This window comes from Condylura cristata, unplaced genomic scaffold (genome assembly GCF_000260355.1).
Source record: "Condylura cristata isolate star-nosed mole 26May11 unplaced genomic scaffold, ConCri1.0 scaffold00017, whole genome shotgun sequence".
Taxonomy (NCBI): Eukaryota; Metazoa; Chordata; class Mammalia; order Eulipotyphla; family Talpidae; genus Condylura; species Condylura cristata.
In genome coordinates, this window is record NW_004567118.1 from 7,642,540 (window position 1) to 7,663,868 (window position 21,329).

Genomic DNA, 21,329 nt, shown 5'->3' on the forward strand with positions numbered 1-21,329 from the left:
CCCCATGTGGGTCAGCTCCAGGTCGGCCACCCCATGTGGGTCAGCTCCAGCTGGCAGCCGGGGCTTGAGCTCACTGGCTGCAGTGGCTGCCCACAGCCTCACAGTGCTGAGACTTAACCCCTTGTGCCACCACGGAGACCTGACACATAATAGGTCTTAACAAATGTGGTTGAGGGTCCTCCCTGGTAGCACAACGGGTCTAAGCACGACACTGTGAAGCTGCTCATGGCCACTGCAGTAGGAGTTCAATCCCCAGCCAGGAGCTGACCCACATGGCGCAGCAGACCTCTCTGGTATCACCTGCTGCTCCCCTCAGCAGTGTGTTTCAGTCAGTCCTTCTGTTCTGCTTCCCACTCTGTCTCTGGTGAATCCTCTCACCCCCTGTATCTCTGACCTATACCCCAGTTCTTGTATGCATAAATACATAAATTAAAAAAAATTAAAAACAAAAACAAATGTGGTTGAAGCATCAGTGAAGATGAGTGGATGCAGCTAAGCAGAGGCTTTGAGGAGTTCTGAGGGAGGCCCCACAGAGCCAGAGGGAGGCAGCAAAGGCGGGTATGATGCGGAGAACACCTGAGAGTCCAGTAACTGCCCTCTGGTGAACTGAAGGATCCCTGGGACTCACCTCCATGAGGATCACAGCCTGCTCCTTGGGCACCGGGACCCCGACCCAGCAGAGTGGGGTAGCACCCACTGGACCACTCTGAGGCAGGGCTGCCAGTCACAGCCGGTCCTCTGGACTGGTGCCAGTCACTGTCCACCTTGCTTCCCTTCCCCCAGCTCCTCCAGCCCCAGCTTTCCTGGCAACTGGGAATCCCCTCACTCATTGCAGGCTCAGTGCCTTCTGACTCATGGCACAGCTCAGCTGGAAAACATCTGGCTATGCCCATGGCCCTGGCATCTGGCCCCTTCACTGGGCATAAAGGGCACCTCTCTTCAGACCCTCCATGAAATAGTTCCTCTATTAAGAAAATTTCACCACCCTGCCCCTCTGAAAATACCCAATAATAAACGGTTTGGCAAAGCACCCCACCCCCAACATTCTGTGCCAGGTGGAGTGGGAGTCCCAATCTTATCAGCTCATCACATTCCTGGCATTCCTGGGGGGGTGGGGGGCGGCAGTTGGCCGCAGAGGAGCGTGCTGCCTGGTTTAATATCCCGAGTCTCCATCAGGCACTGCGCCTCCCTATCCTCACCCCAGGCCCAGGGCTCCCGTCCATTCCATGGGCCTCCCGCCCCTCACACCGTGGACCCCATGTCCGGCTCCTCATTCTTCTTTTCTTTCAGTTCTTCTTTTCCCTCCATTTTCTTTTGTCTCTCAGCCCTTACCTCTCTGTCATCCCAGGAATTTGTGGTAGGAAGTGGGGAGACCAGTCTGGGGAGGTCTCTGCAGGTTTTTTTCTTGTCTGGCCAAGAACTCTGGTTTTGGTGTGGCCCCAGCTCTGCACCGGCTTCCTGTATATCCAGGATTTGCTCTCTCTGACCACAAATACCTCCCACCTCTCAGAGAGCTGGGGTTCTGGGCTCCATCCATGGCCTCTAACCCCTCCCAGGCTTATGGTCTGGGTCTGTCCTGGAAAAGGTGCCTCAAAACTTCTTCCAAATAGTACAGGACCAGAAGAGAGGGTGCGCTCTCCCCCTGCCTCCCACCGTCACCCAGCCCTGGGCCCCTCCTCTTTTAGGGCAGCTAGTCCATCTGCCTCACTCCACCTTTGCAGGTATTGGGCCCAGGTATTGGGTACTGAATGCAGCCTCCTTGTAAATCACTTAAAAGAATATCCCTGTGCCTGCAGGCCACGCCCCAACTCCTGGCCACAGAGAGACAGCTGAGGGGGACTGGAGTCCCTGAGCCCTGAGTTCTAATCCTAGCTGTGCCTCTCATTTGCAATGCAAACTGAGGCTAGTCATAAAGGTGCTCTGGGCCTCAGTTTCCCTGAGGAAATAGGAATGGACTAGTGGTCTCATCCATGACCTAGAACTCCTAGCAACGCTGAAATGACTAAAGTTTTGACAAGATCTTTAGGGGGGATATAGCACAAGACATTATGGAGTTTTCTCCCTCTGGAGACAGCTGCATTTTGTTTTTTAAAGGCCATTCCCTGGAGCTCCCACCTCTCCAGTGTTCCTTACCTCAGGCCCTTAGACCATTCTCTTATCAGAAAGGTGTGTAAAAATAAAAGTGGTACCATGAGAATCTCCAAACACACACGCACATCTCACAGCCAACATCAATCTTAGTGATGAAATACGGAAAGATTTTCTTCTGAAATCTGGTATCAGCTAAGGATCTCTATACCTATACTGTCCAATACCGCACTGAAGGTCCCAGACAGGGCAATAGACCAAGAAAAAAAATGTTATGAGGATTTTAAGGAGGAAACTGACAATATTTAAATGCACAATGGATTTTTGGAAAAAATTCAAAAATTGTACATGCTGTACACATGAATTTAGTGAAATCATTGCTATAAGATCAGTCTATGACATCAAATGTTTTTCAGTAACTACCAATACACAATTAAAGAAAGGAGCTAAAAATGTAACAGAACAGGGTGGTCCCCAGGAAAACGAGCTGAGCAGGGAGGAGAAGAATCTGGAGAGGACACTGAGGAGGAAGGAAGCAGGATGGAGTCAGCAGGAGGCCTGAGGGAGGCACGTGGAGCAGAGACATGTGAAGAAGCGGCTCTTGGCCCTGGACTGGTGAAAACAGACGTGGGTGAGAGCCCCGTGGGGAGGTTCACTGTGGCAGCATTCATTGATTTTGATTTTGCTCTTTTCCTCCCACACTTGTCTGGCCATGTCTGACCTTTTCCTATGGGTCCCCACTGGAAGGTGCTTTCTACTTGTAGCAGGCTTTCAGGCCTTGCTTTGGGCCACTCCTTTTGGGGTGGACTTCTTCTACCCACAAGGGGATGGGTAACTTCAAGTGTTTGATTCGGTAACTATAGTCTTTGTCTTTTCTGTATTGCTCCCTAATTGTATTAAAAATCCTTTCCATTAAAGGTCTTATCTGTTTTGACTTGATTCAGCAGATGGCAGAACCTATTTAGAGCAGGCAGGTTTGGGGTCCTGGAGTGCCCCTTTCTCTGCACTCTAACAAAAAGACAATGGTTCACAATAAAACTATCAAATTTCTGCCCAGATGTAAATCTAAACAAAAAGTACAAGATTGCTCAATACACAAAGAAATGTACGGGGTCAGTTGGACATTCACATGAGGGGAAACAATGGTACCTTGATCCCTAATTCACACCATACCAAAAATAAATTACACTTAGAAGTACATATTGAAGGTATTTAATACTTAGATGTAACTATTAAAACAATAGGAGAAAACATAGAATACTTTCCTGGCTTTGGGGAAGGCAGATAGATAAAGTCCACTGCTGAGGGGCGCAGTGGGTGAGAGGAGAGGTCTGCTGTGCCATGTGGTCACCTCGGGGCGGGGATGGAACTCCGCTGTGGCTGCAGCCGGCTTAGTAGTGCTGCGCTTTAACCCGTTGTGACACCAGGGAGGGTCCTGGAAAAGATGTTTTTAAACAGGGCACAGAAGTGTGCTAACCATACAAGAAAATTGGTAAGTTGTTCTGCATTAAAATTAAAAACCTGCCAGAAGTCACCACTCAGAATTGGAAAGGCAAGCTAGGGAGGGGGAAAGACATTTACAATGGCTTGTATCCAGAATATAAGAAATCCCGCAGATCCCTAGCAAGAAGATACACAGCCCACAACACATGGGCAGGAGCCGTGACCAGGCACACCCCAAATAAGGTTTTCTAAATGCCCTGCGAACCCCTGGGTAGGTGCTCACGCCAGGAGATGCAACCCCCCACGAGCTAACAGGGACCGAGGGACATGGCTAAATATCGGCAGGAATATGTCGCCCGGAGCCCGCCAGTGGGAGCGCAAGTCCACACAGCCACACTGGAAAACTTCGCAACAGCATGGACCCCTGTGGCCAGCAGTGCCACAGGTGGGGATTATCCAGCAGAACCACTCTCTGGCTCACACCTCAGGACAGACGGCACATTACACTAAACCAGGACGGTGGCCCAGAGAGCCTCATCAGCTAGCCCCAGGTCACACAGCAGCCACAAGGTCAGTTCAAAGTCCTGGGTTCCTGCCCCTGGCGCCTCTTCCCCACCACCTGGGGCCCTGGGCAGGCCTTCTCCTTAGGGCCTGGTTCCCCATCTTGTGGAGAGGGGAGAACACCACCACTTTCCTTGTAAAACCTGACTGCAGAGGGAGAGAACCGGCCTGGGTAACAGTATCTGGGCTTTCCCTGGCCAGGGGAGGTGGGGTGGGGTAGGGGGGCTCCTGCCCGTCACCCGGAGCACTCTGGAGAAAGTTCTGGAGGAGGCTGGGGCGAGGTGGAAGAAGAGAGGCGGGAAAAGACAGCCGGAGCAAGATACAAGCTGGTGGGCAACAGGGTGAGAGGAAGACCCAGTGGCCTTGAGAGGAGAGGGGCGAGGGTGCTCAGGAGCAGCGAAACCAGGGCCCTCCCTGGCAGCACAGTAGGTGAGCACGCAGCTCTATGAAGCTACTGCAGCTTACACACACACACACACACACACACACACACACACACACACAGGAGTTCAATCCCCGGGGAATCAAACTGTGGGTCAGCTCCCTGGCCTGGAAGACCTCTCCTGATCCACCCGCTGCTCCCCTCAGCAGTGCATTCACTGAAGCTGCCTGTTCTGCTCCCTACTCTCTCTGGTAAATCGTCTTACCGCCCCCCACCCTCTGACTTGTACCCCAGTTCTGCATGCATAAATAAATAAATAATTTTTTAAAAAAGCAGTGATATCTGGTATCCAGTGGTGGGTGGAAAATAAGCCTCCCTCCTCCACCACCCTCACCCCTCAGGAATGACACCCTCCCCTGCCGTTTTGCACCTCCCATCCCCCATGCTGAGTACTTAGGGAGGAATTAAAGGGAGCTGGTCTGCATTCCACACCTGGGCAGACGGGCTAGAGGCAGAGCCCGGAGCCCACCGGTGAGAGAAGAAGCAGAGTTTAGCGTAAGGCCACAAGCCCGGCATCAGAGAGGGAGGAGCGCCCAGCTTGGCTGTCAGCGTGAGGGGTAGGTCTGGAAGGAGTCAGGTGCCTGTGACTGATGCTTAGGCTCACGTGAAGCAGCACATTAGAAGCCTCTTCGGGCCCATCCTGCCCAGAACCTTCCCGTAGCCCCCTTCCAGCACAGGGCACAGGGCTACAGAAAACCGACCCCACAGACACAGAAGTGTGTGTAGGCTGGTGGTGCCCAGATGGCTGGAGGGGGCCATGGAGACTGACCACATGCAGAGACTGGAGAGAGCCCCCGTCCCACTCCCCCACCCAGGCCTTGGTTGAAGAGCCTGGTTCCTGAAGGAGCAGGGCTTAAAGGCAGTTCACAGACCCCAGGGGAAAGTCAGCAGGCCTGAGGCCTGGAACACAGGGCTGATGCCTTGCCCTGGGGGCAGCGGGGCAGGGCAGGGCAGGGCAGGGGGTGATGTAGCCCTGGACCCTCACCTCCCCCAGGATGAATGGGCGCTGAGAACCAGTTCCTAAGGGCACACTCTCTGCAGGATCCCCGCTGTCACACTGTCACGGAGCTGTCACCAGCAGGCCCTCCTGTGCAGAGGGACTTGGCTATCTCCAGTGCCCAGGTGAGTTGCCACCACACCCGGGGTGGGGATGGGGGCGCACAGCTGAGAAACCGGGGGCAGTGGGGACCCAGAGTGAATGGGCTGGAGGGCAGGGAGCGTGCTCTGCTCCTGCGGTTAAGGAGGCTCCAGGGCCTCGCGGATGAAGGGCCCTGGAGATGGACGGCATCTCAGGAGAGACAGCGCCCTCTTCATCCCCTCTTCATCGAGGGCCATCTCCAAAGGCCACCTCCCCAGCAAGCCTTCCCAGATGCCGACAGCAGAGAGGCTGCCCCGTCTCTCCCCATCCTCAACCTCGCGTGCAGTCTACGCCCGACCCTTCTCCAGAATGGGGCTGCTCTGCCCCTAGCCCCAGCTAAAGCTGTCGCCAGAACAGCAGGGGAAGGCTCCTCTGGTCTCCCTCAAGGTATCCGGTGTGGACTTGGGGGGACAGGTGCTCACTAGCACTCTACCTGTCAGACTTCCTGAGGGAGGTAGGAGGGAGCACAGGAAAGGTGGAGAACCTTCCAGAAGCTGGGACTGAAGTGAGCACTGGGGAGAAGGGTGTGGATCTCCTAGGAGAGCCACATCTCCCACCTCACACCTGCTTCCAGAGTGTTCACAGGCTGCTCAGGATGGGAAGTACCAGTCTACGCCTCTGGCCAGTCCCAGCCAGGGACAGCCACGTTGGGGCAAGGGAGGCTGGCCTCAGGGGTCCTGGAGTCTCTCTGGCTAAGGTCACCCCTGCTTCTGCCCTGAGGCAGAGTGAGGAGTACCCAGGAGGCAGACGGGGCAACTCCACCCCCAGGGTCCTCAGGGGTATCTGTAGGCCCAGGGTGCTGGCAGCAAAGGGGAGCAGGTGTTTACCTGGCTGGGAGAGGCTGGCTGCAGTTCAGGTCAGCTGCTCAAGCCACACCAAAAGGGAGTGTCCCCAGGGGCCAGCACCAGCAGTCTGTTCCTGGGTGCACCCACCCCCGGGTTCCCAGGGCACAGGTCAGGGCTAGAACGGCTGAGAAGCCTGCAGGTCTGGGTCCCCAACACCTCCAGAAGATCCCCCCCCCCCCACTCTCCTGGCCTGGCCTCCTCCTCCCAGCTAAACCTTTTAGGTGGGTGGGACCTGGCTGCCTGTCCAAGCCTGTCTATGCAGAGATGAGAGATTAGTGGAGAGAGAAAGAAAAGAGGGCTGAGAAAGGGGGAGACAGGACTTGGGATGGAAGTGGAGCGATGGACGCAGAGGACGGCGCAGGGGAGAAGGCTCCAGAAGGGACTTGGGCAGGGTGGTGGAGCGGCCCGCTTGCCCCGGCCCTGAGGGAGGACTGGGCCCTGCACTCTGCCCAGAAACCAGCACCTTAACGTTCTGGGGGTGCAGTCCAGCCTGTCTGCACCCACAGCAGTTTGGATGTGTGGTATGTGCTGGGAAGTAGCCGCCGCTTGCTGGGCGGACAAACCCAGGGCAGCACCCCCACCCCTGTCAAGCTCCTTGATTATTTTTTCCTGTCGGTTCTGCCTCAGGGAAGGCCTCCCGCCCAGGGTGTAAGGCAGGCAATAGCTTGTCTGACCCAGCCTGGCCCTGGGGGAGTCCTGTTCTTGGGGGGCTGGATAATCTGAGCTCGGGAGACCAGAGAGACTGCTCTTACCCCCATCCTTGGATCTTGGGAGGTCCCCTCCCTGCTCCCAACCTCTGCTGAGAACAGGCCAGAGTTTCTGGGATCCTGCCAGGCGGGTGGGCTGTGGGAGGGACGCAGGCAGGCAGCTACTGTTCTCATCTCCCATCCCCCAGGCCGGGCTCGCCAGGCTCCTGCCTCCTCCCACTTTCCTTCCCTCCCTATGTCCAGTGCCTGTTTGCCCGAGTGAGACAAGAGTAATGGACACAGCCAGGGCCTGACCCGAGGGCGCTGGCTCTGGGCCCGGAGCTGGGAACACTGTCCGTAAATATTTGGGGAGAGAATGGTGCCCGCCCCGCCCCACACAGCCACTTCTTTTCCGCAGCCACAGAGGGCTCTCAGGGGCAGGAGGCCATGATGCCTACCCCTCTGCCTCGGAGCTGCAATCTGCACAAGGATCTGGAGTCCGGGCTGCAGGGCTGCCCAGACTGGAGCGCCATCTTTACCACCCAAAGTGACACCACTCTGGCCACCCGCTTGCCTTTAGGAGGGCCGGTGTCTCCTCCAGCTGGGCAACCCCAGTCTTCTCTCTTGAGTAGCGAATCCTTTGTTGTTAGATGTTGTTAGTTTAGCTCTTGGCCTTCCAGGACCCCTGTAGTTGGCACAGGGGTGGAAATGAACCCTGTCTGGTCTTTGGAAAGTTACCTGTGGTCCTCACCCTGCAATGGAATGGTCCCCTGGCTGTCACTTGCCTGACAAGTCCCCGGGGGGAGGGGTGCCCCCGTGCCTTGGGGGACCCTCTTTCTTGTCCCTCCAGGAGCCTGGAGGGGGCACACCCTCAGCCTCCCAAGCCCTTCCCCTCCCCCTGTGGCCTCAGGTGGAGACAGGGATGTCTCTGGAGGAAGCTTCGGGACAGCTCCCACACCAGCCCCTGCTGTGGGATTGGCTGGGGTGGTCTCGGGCCCCTCTGCTCCAGGCCTAGGCCTCAGGAGACCTGCAGGTGCCGGGCAGCGCGGGGCTGGGCTGGACAGGTCATCCGTGCCCTCCTGCCTGCTTCCCCTGCCCAGTGCCCAACTGCTGACCTCAGGCCGTGGGAGGCCCTGGGCCGCTGCCCTGTTGTGCACTTTTGGGCAAGTTACTGCAATCCTCGAGGGCTCAGCTTCCCTGTCTGTGAGATGAACAAGCACATTGACTTCGTAAGGTTGTCTTAAGACCGATGGGAGCGTGCACGCGGGGCACTTCGCACGGGAGGGTTGAGAGCAAGCATTCAATAGACGTGAGCCACTGTGGCGCAGGCTTTGCACACTTACAGGCCACGTCTTCAACTGTCCCGGGCCCAGTTCTGGGGTGCTTCCCATGGCCTGGGGAGGAAGGTTGTGCGGGAAGTAACGTGATTTGGGTCTGGGCAGACTTCTGCACCAACCTCCTGGCCCTGCCTGGGCAGACCTGCTCCTGCCCACCACTGCCCTCCCCACCTTGGTTCTCACGGGTCCCCAGATCCAGTGCCTTCCTGCCACCCTGCCAGCCAGGCTGGTGCCCATCCCACTTCCAGGAAGAGGGAAGTAAACACGGCTGGGATGCCTGAGAAGCCCCCACATCCTCTCCGGAAGCACCACGGCTGCTGCTTGGGGCTCCTGTCCCTGTCAGGGCCTGGGAATTCCTAGGGCTTGGGTGAGGGTGAAACACCCCTTCCAGGAGCTGAGGGAAGAACAGGGCCCTTCCGGGTGCCAGAGAGGTAGGGTGGCTCCTGTCAAAGGCCCTGCACACACCCTGCCTGCACATCTAGTGAGCAGGAAGTGGTTTCTCAAGGTGGCTTTGATTTGCAGCTCCCTGGTGCCCAGTGATCTTGAGCGTCTCTTTAAGTCCTTACTGGCCACGGCAGATTCTCTTGGAGAATGTGTGCTCTGCAGTCACCTGCAGGCACCAACCCCCAGGCTGTCCTGACTTTCCTTCTCCCCACCACGCCTGTCTGCCCTGTAGGAGCAGCGCTGGCCACGCCCCTCCCCCCACTGAGCCTTCTCCAGGATCCTTGCTTGCAGCTATGATAAGGTTTTGGTGAGGCTCCTGTGAAGACCCTTGCATGGTCAAGCAATAGTCAAAGCTTTGGGAAACCCAGTGGGTGGATGCTACCCCTCTCCAGGATTTTGCCAAGGCCAATGAGGCTTAGAGAAACCCCAAAGCCAATGGTCTCCTTCTTAACCCAGAATTTCCCAAGTGACTTTGATGACAGATTACCATGCCTGCCCATAAGTTTCTGTTCCCAGCTTTCTCAAGGTATCACTCATACACCTTACCGCTCACTCATTTAGACTGCAAGTCGGGGCCCTCCCTGGTGGCACAATGGGTAAAAGATAACTATGAGGTTATCTGCAGCCACTGTGGCATGAGTTCTACTCCCCTCCCCCAAGGAGCTGACCCACATGTCCCACCTGCTGCTCCCCTCAGCAGTGCGTTTCAGTAGATCTGCCTGTTATGTCTCTGGTGAATCCACTCACCCCCTGCACCTCTGGTCTGTACCCCAGTTCTTGTGTGCATATATAAGTAAATCTTTAAAAAATAAGAGTACAAGGCTTTTAGTTGTGCAACCATCACTACAATCAATTTTGGAAGGTTCATCACTCCTAACAGAAACCACATAACAGGAACCACGTGCCCGCTGGTGGTCAGCCCCAACGTGGCTACTTCATCCCTCCCACTCAACCCTAGGCAACAACCCATCTACTTTCTGTCCCTAGATTTGGCCATTCTGGACGTTTTGGAGAAATGGAATCACCTTATGCTGACCTCTTTCACTGGCAAGGTCTTGTAAGGTCTGTCAACAAAGGGTGTGTATCAATCCTTCATTTCTTATAGCCAAATCACGGTCCATCATGGGACTATACTACACTTTGTTTATCCATTCATTTAATGGATGTTTGGATTGTTTTGTCTTTGGGTCTCCTAGGAATAATGTTGCTATGAACATTCACATACAAGTATTTGTAGGTTTTTGTGTTTTCATTTCTCTTGGGAGTGAACTGCCTGGCCAAACGGTAACCCCACGCTTAACTATTTGAGGAAATGCCAGGCTACTTTTTGAAGTGATTGCGTCATTTTACACAGCCACCTTTGCCTGCTGAAATTCCTACCAGCAATGTCTCAGGGCCTCAATTCCTCTGCATCTTTGCCTAGTCTGACCCTCTGGTTCCAGCCATCCTGGTGGGTGTGGAGCCAGGGCTCCTGTGGCTTTCATTTGCATTTTTCTCATGATTAGTAGGTGAAAATATGGCACAACGGTCCTTTACATATCTTATTTTAAAAGATTTATCTTATTTATTTATGCACACAAGAGCTGGGGTACAGGCCAGAGGTGGGGCGGGGGAGCAGTGAGCGGATTCACCAGAGAAAGAGTGGGGAGCGGAACAGGCAGATGTACTGAAACACACTGCTGAAGGGAGCAGTGGGCAGGACAGGAGTGTCTGCTGCGCCACGTGGGTCATCTGCCTGGCCTGGGATCGAACTCATGCTGCGGTGGCCGCCTAAAGCTTGATAGTGCTGAGACTTAACACCCTGCACCACCAGGGAGCCCCGGCCTCATCCTTTCACATGTGGACATCTATTCCTCGCCCACCGCTCCCCTTGTATGTGCACAAGCCATCCTGTGGCACCTCTAGTGCTCCAGGGATCAGCAAAGGGCACGCCAACCTGCAAGGTCAGGTTCAAGCTCCTCAGCCTGGGCAAGGTTTCTCCCCACTGCCCCCAACTTGCCTTTCCCCTGTTTATCTAGACTGGCCTCTTCCTACAACCTAGTCTTGCACGCTTTCTGGCCTCCACACCTGAGAATACGCTGTCCCAACAATTCCTCCCTAACCCTATTCCTGCCCCCCACACCTCTGCCTGCTGAAATGCACCCACCCACTAAGGAATAGTAACACCTAACTTGTGTTGGGCACATGCTATGTGTGTACCAGACATTTTCCTGAGCGCTTACTTGCGGCACCTTATTGATCTTACACCAGCCCTGCGAGGTGTATACACCTACTAACCCACCTCACCAACAGGGAAATGCAAGTTCAGGGTGGTTGACCGCGGCCTGCGGTTACACAGGTAGAAAGTGATGGTGGGAGAATGTGCACCCTGGTCACCCACTGCAGAGCCCTCTCTTTAACTCCTGTCCCAAGGACTTCTGATCACCGCCACCACGTCACGGGCACCAAACTGTTTGTGGAGCTCTACTCACCAGGCATTTCTCTGAAATAACAAGTCAGCGAGTGAGTAAAAGAATTCATAGGACTGCATTGTCAGAGCTGGAAGGAGCCCAGGTGGCTCCTTTTTTTTTTTTTTAAAGATTCATTTATGCATACAGAACTGGGGTGTACAGGCCAAGGTGCGGGGTGGGGAGCGAGTGAGACGATTCACCCAAGACAGAGTGGGGAGCAGAACGGCAGACTGACTGAAATCCACTGCTGAGGGGAGCAGCGGGTGAGACAGGAGGGGTCTGCTGCGCCCTGTGGGTCAGCGCCTGGCGGGGGTTTGCACTTGTGCAGAAGTGGCTGCTGATAGTGTCACAGTGTTGCTCCTTAACCCACTGCGCCACCAGGGAGGGCTCAGTGCACTTGGTCTGGAGAGGGGAGGCTCTGTGACTGGAGCAGGCCCACAGGGTGGAGGCAGAGACCATGCCAGGACCTGCTCCCTTTGCCTCCTGCCTGGCAGTTTGGATGCTGCACCTGCAGCACCTCCATGCCACTCATATTTATCAAATACCTTCTCTGTGCCAGTCTGAGTGTGTTTCAGGTAATCAGGACCCCAGGGAGCCAGCCCTGTCTCTCCTCCAAGAGACAGAGGCTCAGGCTGGCAGGTACCTCCAGGGCCTCGAGACCCTCTGGCTCCTCCTCCACACAGGGACATCCCCTGGGCTCCGGCCCAGTTCTGTTCCCGTGGAGGGAGCGCCGGGAACTGGGGAGGCGGCATGCAGCCAGGGGCACAGGGCGGGCCGGAGGAAGGGCCCTGGGTCTGCTCACTTCCTGACACCCTTGTTTGCCGTGTGCCCCTGGCTTCTGGTGGCGGTTTCCGCCCCGCCCACAGCCTCTCTACTGAGTGGGCAGCAGGCCTGGGGCTGGAATTCTCCCACCTTCCATGGCTTCAACTGTCGGGCAGCTGGGCCCTCTCCTCAGAGCCCAGCAGACCCAGATGAGAATCTTGCTCCCTCAACAGCTGTGTGGCCTTGGGCATGTTACTTTGGGCATGGGACTTTTGTTTCTTCTTTTGGATAAGAGGACAATGGGGCTGACCTCATAGTCCTGTCATGAAGAATAAAGGACAGCATATACATGAAGCTCCTAGTGCAATAAAAACTGTTACTCCTTTTCTCAGTCTACCTCTCCCCATTTACCTCCTCCAGGAAGTCTTCTAGGATGCTTACCCCCCCCATGTCTCCTTATCTCTGTTTGGGGGCTCAGTAGGAGCCCTGAGAAGGCAGGCTGGGCTCCTCTGTGTTGGGGTTCTGTGACAGATTCCCCAGGCATGGGTGCCTCCACTAACTCTTGGGTGTCTATTTCCCTGACACAGAAACACCCACCTCTCACAGGGGTGTAGGGGACCCATGAGGATCACTGTTGAGTTCTTCAGTAGACCAGAGGAGATTCAATGTGATGCGCGTCAAGGGCAGGAGGCACTGCTGTCAGGGTGGAGAGAGAGGAGCCTGAGTTTGCTTTTCCTGGAGGTCACAGCTGTGGGGAACACACAGCCACCCGTCCCCCCACCATCCCAGTAAAAAGTACTATCTATTAAGCTATTGTTCTGTGACAAGCACCTTGCAAGTTCTCATTTGCTCTCCACAATGATGAGGACATGATTATTAACTCCATTTTAAACAAACTCAGATTCAGAGAACTTAGGCAACTTTGCCCAAGCTAATAAGCCACATGTGGCCAAATGTGATCAAAGAGGAATCAGGATTATACTGGAGCAGAGAGCATCTGTTGGGACCCAGGGAGCTTGGGAAGAAGGTGGATTTTGGCAGGCCTTGAAGGCAGGGACATCATCAAAGGGCAGGAAGCTGGAGTGATGCCTGCGGGCAGGAGGAACACCCTGAGCAAGGCCTCGAGAAAGGGGTGGGCAGGCCTTGGGGGATGAAGTCTCCACCCCTGGGCTGGGGTTGCGTAGGAGGCTGGGAGGATGTGTCGGTAGGGTTAAAGGTAAAAGAGGTACTGGGAGCCGTGGGGGTGAGGACCCTCAAGCCCTGGACCGAGGAGCTGGGTGTTAGACTTGGTTTTAGACTTGGTTCTGTAAGGCATCCAGGTTGACTTTTGTGTGTGGTCAGGTCAGAAGGAGCAGGAAGGCCTCCGGGGCCAGATGGACAATTGAGGGGAAAAGGGATGGTAGCCTGAGGCCTGAAGCTCACCCGCCTGTGTAACCTCAGTTGGGCTCCAACAGCCCCCAGATGTGGGCATGATCCTTACATCTTCACAAATAAAGACACCCAGATGATGAGAGGCATTGGCCTAGGGACACGCGCTTGACAGTGAGGGTGGGTGACAATGCTCTGAGGTCTTTTTGGGGTGTCTGTCGGCAGAGAGTAGGCCTTGGATGAATGCAGTGGAGATCCCAGAGGTTGACCCTGGGGTCACCCAGACAGCTAAGACTAGATGCTGGAAGGGAGGAAAGCAGGACTGCGGGGTCGATGCCCAAGGTGCAGATGGCGAGAGACCTGTGGGCACTACGGCCCCAGAAAACTGTCCTGCATGAGCTTCCAGACTGTGTGCTGATGGCCCCCGAATACAGGCCGCACTTCTGGGGAATTTCCCTCTGCTGGTGAGGTTGGGATGCACCACCTTGGGGTCCCTCCTGGACTCTGGCCTTATCTAGGGCCCAGGGCAGCTACCACGCAGCCCTGCACCACCATGCAGGGTGCTGCTGGCCTCCTTGGGGCGGGGCATCCCAGCCACCCTTCCTACCCACACCCCTGGCCTAAAGGCCTCAGCTCCATCTCCATGTCTCCCACCAGCAGACCCAGGGGCTTTCTCCTTCCTTCCCCACCCCAGTCCCTGGGGTCTCCTCCAGCCCCTTTCTAGTCCACAAGGGCTGCCAGACAGTCCCGGATGAGCTCATCAGTTCTGTTCAGCTCCAAGTCCAAAAGCAGCCTCTCGGCTCCTGGCCCAGGTCTCAGTGCTCCTGGTGGGCCCCCAACTAACAGCTGCCCCCCCACGGTGCTCCCTTCTCAGCAGTCCAGGTGGGGGTGCTGCTGGGAGCTGGAGCAGCTTGGAGCCTCAAGCCCCATCCCCCCTGGAGGAGGAGGCCCTGCCTGTCCAGACCAAGGTGTGGAAGGGGAATCCCAGAGGGAAAAGACCAAGACCCTGGGGAACTGGTTTTGCGGAAGATGAAATCTCCACCATTTCCTCCTTGTGCTCATAATTAACCTGAGCCGGCAGGCCGGAGGAGGAGCCCAGCTCACCACCACAGGCCCTTAGGTTTTTTTTTTTTCCCCTGCCCTTTTCCCGCATCCTTCCCCGCTCCCTTTCCTTCCCCTTGCCCCTTGACTGCTGAACCTTCTACCCAGGGTCCTGGCTTCTGCCTTGCATTTTCATGGGCACTTCAGGGGACAGGGCCATAGGAAGTAGAAGGGTATTTTTTTAAGTTCAAAATTCTTTAATGTCATTTAGTAGCAAATAATGATAGTGTCCTAAATCGGAAACTTAAGGTTGTTAAAAATTAAGAACTTCTTTCTTTAATCTATTTTTAAAATAATATGATAGTTTATTTTTACATCATTTTGTGCCTTTTTCCATCTCAGTTGTAATCCCTGTGGGCTTCCCATCACCGAATCACCCATGTGCCATCACCATAATCCCATGAACTTCCCTCCCCACCCCCCCATTTTGGACCCCATTCCCCACTCCACCCCCCTAAAATGTCTCTGGTATATAGCTGTTCATTATTATTATTTTCTCGCTTGGTCCTTTATACTCCTGCTATGAGTGAAACCATCCAGTATTTTTCCTTTTCTTTCTGGCTTATTTCACTCAGCATGGCCCCGCGAGGGTTGCTGTGGTCCCAAGATAAGAGGGCCACTCAGGAGCTCCCTCTGAGGCTGCCCCCTGGCTCACCCAAGGGCCTGCTCACACACCACCCTGCAGGCTGGGAGAGGCAGCGCCTGTGGCCTTGCTGAACCTGTGAGTGCAGAGAGAGGGGCCTGGGGCAGGAGGACTGGGTGGGAGCTGGGAGAGGCGGTGACCTGTTACTCAGGCCTCGGGAGCAGGGAGGAAGTGAGTCAGTGGGCTCAGCAGAGTCACGCCTCAGAGGCTTGATTTTCCTTTTTAACCCACAGAGCCAAGACGGAGAGGGGGGGGGGAGCGACAGGAGCTGGAGAACATTCTGGAGCGTCTTTTTAGGACTCTGAAGAGTATGTGGCTGAATGAACTAGGCAGGACAGTGTGTGGCGACCCCAGGACCCTGGGGTGCAGGAAGCACTTAGCGAGGTCAGCAAACACTTCTGGGCCCTGGTTCTGAGACTTCTCAACAAACCTGTGATGCTAAGATCTTTAGATCCAATTTATAAGAGGAAAACTGAGACCAAGAGAGGTGAAGGGACTTGTCCGAGGTCACAGCCTATAATCATTCTACAAGCCCAAGCTAGAAGTCAAATGAATACAAGGCATGGGTGTGTGTGGTGCAGGGAACTAGGTAAAGGTAGGAAGTGAAAACTCATGAAAGATTTTGAAGAACAAGTGGCTATTTTCCACGTGAACAAGTGGGTAAAGGAACTTCGGGGCAGATAACCCAGCACGTAGCACCGACCAGCTGCGTATGTCTGTGGGTCAGGCCCTGAGACAGGTAAGCAGGTTGTAGGGGTCAGGGATTCAGGGGCTGGAGCCAGGCTGGGGAGCTGGAGGGCCCAGTGTAACCCAAGGGCAGGACACCTGCTCCAGGAAGAGCAGGCTGGTGACTGCTCAAGCACCCAGGGTGACTGGGGGCTGGTGGGGGTTGGGGGGTACCTGGTGGAGGTGTTCACTGCTCTTGTATCGCAGGCATCTCAGTATTTTTAGTTGTAAAGTGGGAAACATCCCCACCACTCAAAGTAGTTAAAAGATCACACATAGAGGTCCCTCCCTGGTGGCACAGCAGGTTGGCACTGCACTGTGAAGCTAAGTCAAGCCAAGCCATGGCCACTTCAGTGCGAGTTCTGTCCCCAGCCCCAGAGGTGACCCACATGGTGCAGCAGACCTCTCCTCTCTCACCCGCTGCTCCCCTCAGCAGTGTACTTCGTCCATCTGCCTGTTCTGCTCCCCACTCTGTCTCTGGTGAAGCCTCTCACTGCCCCTGCACCTCTGTCCTGTACTCCAGTTCTATATGCATAAATAAATAAATCTTTTTTTTTTAATATAAGCTCACACGGACAAAGGGTCAGGTACACGATAGGCCTCAATAAATATTAGCTTCCTTTCCCATTCAAATGTGCACAAAACATTCCAGAGACACACCGTGGCACAAACATGTGGTACGTGACAGATGTACCTCTGCATCCACACACATGTGGAGCTCTCCACGGACAATCTCACATCATTCCCCACCCCCAGCAGAAAATCTAAGGAGTGTGTGTGGGGGAGAGGAGGGGTGCAGATGATGGTCCTCCACTCCCACCTGAGCGTGGGGAAGTAGACTTCTCCCCGGAAGACCCCTGGGAGCTGGGGACTCCCTCAGATGGAGCTGCCATGCCAGCCCCTATGGCCTCCAACCCAAGGGCTGCTGTAATAGAAGCCAGAGGATGTTGTAGGAGCTAATCTTCCAGCCAGAAGGGCGATGCATGGTCTGCAGTGAGGAGGCCATGCAGGAGGACCGAGGGAGACAGGAGGGTGGGGTAGGCAGCTGGCAGGGGGAGTCCTGAGTTTAGGTCATTGCCTATTTGTTGTTGTTTAAAGATTTATTTATTTATGCACACAGAACTGGGGCACAGGCCGGAGGCGCAGGGGTGGTGAGAGGATTCACCAGAGACAGAGCGGGGAGCAGAACAGGCTGACTGATGAAGAACACTGCTGAGGGGAGCCGTGGGCGGGTCAGGAGAGGTCTGCCGCGCCCTGTGGGTCACCTCTGGGGCAGGGATTGAACTCATGCTGGAGTGGGTGCAGTTAGCTTCATAGTGCTGTGCTTCAGCCCATTGTGCCACCAGGGAGGGCCCTCATTGCCTGCTTGTACCCACATCCCATCTGCTATTTCCCTCCACCCCAGCAGGCCCTTCTGTACCTGTATGTAAAGTTCAAGTCAAATCAGTGTCTGAGTCCTTTTCCCTCCACCCTCTGCCCACATCCCCCTCAGCCTGCCTCGCCCTTTACCCACATTATTACAGCAGCCCCCACTCACCCCTCCACCCCAGCATGGTCTCTCTGGCAATGCGAGCTTGTGCTGTGGACAAAATGTTCTCACGAGCCCCATGGCTCCACAAACACAGCCCTGAATACCAGGCCATAGGCTTTAGCCTCTCCAAATTTGAGGCTCTCAGAACGCGAGGTCAGGATGAAACCTCAGCCTCCCGGAAGATGTCCTCCTTCCTCCCTGACACCCTGGGGGAACTCAGCCAGGTTGTTGATGAATGTTTGGGGCAGACAAATTCTGAGCCAGGGAAGTAGCCTGGACGATGCACCTGCCCCGATTCTCTATCTGGGTCAGGGGAGAAAGGAAATCTGATAAACCTTTCATGCTTCACTGTTCTTCCCTCCCTCCCTAGTAACTTTTGTTTTCAAGTCACCTCAGCGATAGAGCCCCAAGTTCAACAGCTGAGATTTGGTCCACTTAGTTAATAAGTATTAGGAGCTTTGGGCCACACCGAACACCAGTTGAGGAACAATGAGGCATTTCCTTCAGCTCTTTCACTTCACAGGTGGGGAAACTGAGGCCAGGAGAAGGAAAGTAACTTGCTCAAGGTGAGCGGGAGCAAGAGGGTGGCATTCACGCCGCCACTGCCATCCCACTGTTCCTCCAGCAGTGGCCTACACCCCACGTCTCTGTGCAGACCTGTGAGGGGTTGTGAGCAAGAGGTGTCTGGGGCTTCAGGAAAGCACAGTTGGGGGGGGTGCCTGGGAGGTAGGCAGAGAGAGGCTGTTTGAACACAGCAGGCGCTAAATAAATGGAAGTTACCTTTATAGAACACTGACCTTACCATTGTTGCGCCTGAGCAAGCTTCACCCCAAAACAGTTCTCCCCTCTCCTGCTTTCTTGCCTGGAGGATTCCTTTCACTAATTCTTTCCCCTGGTGTGTTCAGACACTTCTCCAGGAAGCCTTCCCGACCCCACAACAGAACCACATTGTGCACTTTGTTGAGATACTTGCAGCAGTCGGTGGGCCACACCCCAGGTTTGGGTCCTGTGGAAAAGTGTGGGTTTTTTTATTTTTATTTTTATTTTTTTTAATTTACAGCATTGAGGTCTCTGGGAAGAGCAGAGCCAGCTTTTAAAGCAGGTCTGAAATGGCTTGAGAGAGCAACAAAAGAAGATTGGAGATTGGCCTGGGGTTTTACTGTGGTTAGGGAGTATAGCTGGGGTGACCATTTGCTCAGAAAGGGGCTTGCGTGGTTCAAATCTCTCCTGGATGCAGAAGCGAGCCCCCAGGCTCTCTGACCAGCCTGCCCTGGTGAGGGCCCCAGGGAATGAGGATGCTCAGTCTGAAAATTACCTACAAATGGTAAGGCGAGTCTTAAAAGCTGCCAGCCATCAACATCAATAAATGGACTCAGACTCCTCAATACTTTCTTCACCTGCCCTTGTTTTTCTCTCTGTGTCCACATTTCTAGGTGGGTCCCTCATGGAAAGGATGGGCATGCTCAAGTCGGTGGAGGGAGGAGATAAGGCCACCAGAACCAGAGGATTTTAGACATCTGGCATGCACGCGGGATTGCTCTTTCTGCACCTCTCCAGTCCAGAATATCTCCTAGTGTCTACATGTCTCCCCCAGATCTGTCTGATACTCCCCCACATTCCTTAGTTCAGGCTCACCCCCTACCAGGCAGCCCTGTTCCTGCTCCCACATTCCCTCCGGACACTCCCTTGGAATGGAAAAACCATCCCTCATCCCTTTCCTGCTCCCAGCCCTGGGATCGGACATGCTGGCCATTCCTGTTTGGGATGGCCAAAGAGATAAGGACTGGCATGGAGCCCATCTGTCATCCCAGAAGTGTCAGAGCTGTTTCTAGTGGGTCCCCTGCCTATACAGAGCGTCTACCCTGCCCTCTTGTTCCTATCTCCCCTTCTCCAGGGACAACACGGAGGACCCAGCCGCCAGCCGGTAGGAGAGCAAGGTAACTGTTAAACTTCCATCCGGGTCAGCTTCCTGTTCCTTGACCCCAGATATCTCCTAACCTCTGGACACCCTGGGCCACAAGTCAGAACATGGAGAGAGGCTGTGTGACTCCAGCTGTCACAGCGGAGGAACAAATGCTGTCCTAAGGGCAGACAGGGACCAGTGTCCCTTCCCAAACGGCTCAGAGAAAGCTGTTGTGGCAGCTGCTTTTGTTTAGGCAGCTGGCTATCTGACCAACATCTGCCTGGAGTTTGTCTCTTAAAGACACAGCTGTGCTCATGAGTCCAGTCCTAGCTTTGCTCCCGGGAGCTGTGAGACGCTGGACACCCAGGTTTCCCTGGGAGTCAGATGAAGATGGTAATCCTGACCTCACAGGAGGCTGCAGGGCGAAGTGAGATGATTCATGAGCCGGAAAGTGTGTGGTGACGTCTCTTCCCAGGTTACCAATCTCCCTTTGGGCTCTTAATTCTTAATTCTCTTCCTTGCAGAGGCCTCCAAATTGTAAAACCTCCAGGCCCCTGAGTGTTGTACAAATGTTAATTATTAGCAGAGCAGTCAAGAATGGGGTCAGTTAGCACAGGACTGAAATCTCAGCGGTGTGACCTTCACCACCCTGCTCAACCTCCCTGAGTCTCAGTATCTTCATCTTAAAATACAAGTGTTGCCTGGGCATGAAGATTGGATGTAACAGTACCGGTAAAGCCTTCACAGAAGCCCCGACCACGTGGTAGTTTTCTTATTGTTGTAAACCTCAGAGCCTCAGCCTCCTGAACTTAGGGGGAATGAGATCTGAGGGCGGACCGGATAGAATGCGAGAGCTGCTTAGCTTGGAGGGAAGAATGCTCCCGCAAAATGCGTCCTTGTGCTGCCGGAGGGACATCCGAGTTAGATCTAGAAAGTACATCGTGACCTCCTGAATGTCCCTTTCAGCTAGATTCTTCCAGGGTAACCAGACTTCTGGGTCCCGCCCACCTACTTGCACCTGGCACTATATACCTGCGGGGGCCGGCGCCAGGTCCAACTGCCAGCGCTCAGCCTGGGTCAGCGTGGGAGGAGGAGACCTCGAGGGCTGGGCTGGGCTGGGCTGGGCCCCTGGGGCAGGAGTGAATGGGAAGTGGCTGCCGTCTGGACCCACCTTGCTGGCCACTCAGTGCCTGCACTTTCAGAAGAAAAGACTCACTTCCACATCAATGGGCTGACCACAAGACCCAAAGGCGCTGTCCTTTGGGGGAAAAAAACGCTGTCGTGGTGCTCCTTGCCTTAGCGGCTTCGTTTTTCCCACTGTTAAATATCTGTCTTTGCTGAGAGGCCTTCCCCAGGGTGCGTAGGGGTGGGTGGGCAAAAGAAAGAAATCTCGATGAAGGGCTGGGAGAGGGGAAGAAAGCCCAGAGGCCGCCAGCGGCCTCCGGAGACTCACAGCGCAGCGGAGGCGAGTCGGGCTTCCCAGCCGGCGGCGCGCGAAGTCGGCTCCCAGATGCCAGGAGCTCCCCCGGCCGGCAGAGGTGGCCGCGCCTGGAGCGGCCTTTTCAGCTGCAGTAAATGCCCCAGCAAAGCGGCCGGACACATCCCAGCCTCAGCCCCGCCCGTCCAATCCATCTCGCTCAGGAGACGACGTTCCCCGGAGAAACTAGGGGCGGAGGGGGAAAAGCAAGCCTTTCGGGGCTCCCGACAGGTGTCTGGGGGAGAGGGCGGGGCCGGCCTGGGGGGGATGAGGAGGGAGGGGCAGCGCTGCCCCTTTAAAAGGCGGTGGCGGAGCCGGGACCTTTTCTTTTTTCCCCGGAAGGAAAGCGAGGCCCGGGCTGGGCGCGCAAGGTGGGAGGTGTGG

The 21,329-nt window shown here is 55.1% G+C and overlaps 1 long non-coding RNA gene across 1 annotated transcript; it reads right to left on the reverse strand.

Moving 5' to 3' along the window:
• Positions 1 to 3,233: 3,233 nt before the first annotated feature.
• On the reverse strand, positions 3,234 to 21,146 carry LOC105853760. Its single transcript, XR_001145526.1, has 3 exons — positions 20,922 to 21,146; positions 12,794 to 12,892; positions 3,234 to 3,523 (listed from the first exon to the last, which is right to left on the reverse strand). It is a non-coding gene; the product is annotated as an uncharacterized LOC105853760 (long non-coding RNA).
• Positions 21,147 to 21,329: the final 183 nt, after the last annotated feature.